Source organism: Asparagus officinalis, chromosome 1 (assembly GCF_001876935.1).
Source record: "Asparagus officinalis chromosome 1, Aspof.V1, whole genome shotgun sequence".
Lineage (NCBI taxonomy): Eukaryota > Viridiplantae > Streptophyta > Magnoliopsida > Asparagales > Asparagaceae > Asparagus > Asparagus officinalis.
Window position 1 is genome coordinate 46,379,222 of NC_033794.1, and position 1,011 is coordinate 46,380,232.

Genomic DNA, 1,011 nt, shown 5'->3' on the forward strand with positions numbered 1-1,011 from the left:
AAGAAAAGCTCTCTCTTACAGCAGTTCTATGGCCAGGGGAAGAGATTACAAGTGAAGCTTGGGATGTGAGATTTTAAGGTGTGAAAATAAATGAAAGTTGATGCTCTTTTGAACAATAAACACAAATTCAAGAGATTTTTCAATGCTTGTGTCACGCCCCGCTTCCCAAAATACCAGGGAATCGGAACGTGAACAAGCCCGTGACGTATTAGATTGAGAAGAAATATACACTACTATTTTTTCTTTTCTTCTCAACCCAATACGCTAAGCGTCAAATACATAAATCTCAATCACAGGTCCTTGATCACAATAACAAGAATATAAAGACAATCCAGAATAAGAAATAAACATATCATCAATGATAAATCATCACAGACATAAAAATATGGGTCAAACATACCCTTATTACAAAAATAGTCCAACTAGGAATAAAAATACATAGTCTATAATAAAGAAAATACTGATAAAATAACTAAATCCATCATCAAACTAAAGAAAAAATACCGTAAAAGAGTTCTAATGTTCATCAGCTGCTACAGAAAAGAAAACATGTCTAGGCTTCAGTTTGTTCTTCCACTCCATCGAAAGGACACTATGGCTGGGCATACACCAGCTCTGCTGCATCATCGAACTGGACCTGTTCGTCCCCTAAGTCTGACGCATACTAGAGAAAACAGGTATACGTCAGCGTGCATGACAAATAGCAAGATCTCACATGAAAAAATGAAACGGGCGTATGATCCATGCTAACACAGCAATAATACTAATAGGAAAGATAATGATACAGGCAACTGAAAATCGACTAAGTCAAAATATAACCCTATACTAAACGTGATAACATACAGCTATACGCATATAATAATCGGGTAAAATACTAGCCATCCTAAAACTCACTAGTCCACATCTCACACAGAATCAACGCTCATAATATCAGATAATTAATGTTCGCGGGGAAAGTTGGTGTTTTCTTCGTTGTTGATATCATTGCTATCTCAGTTAACAACTTTATGC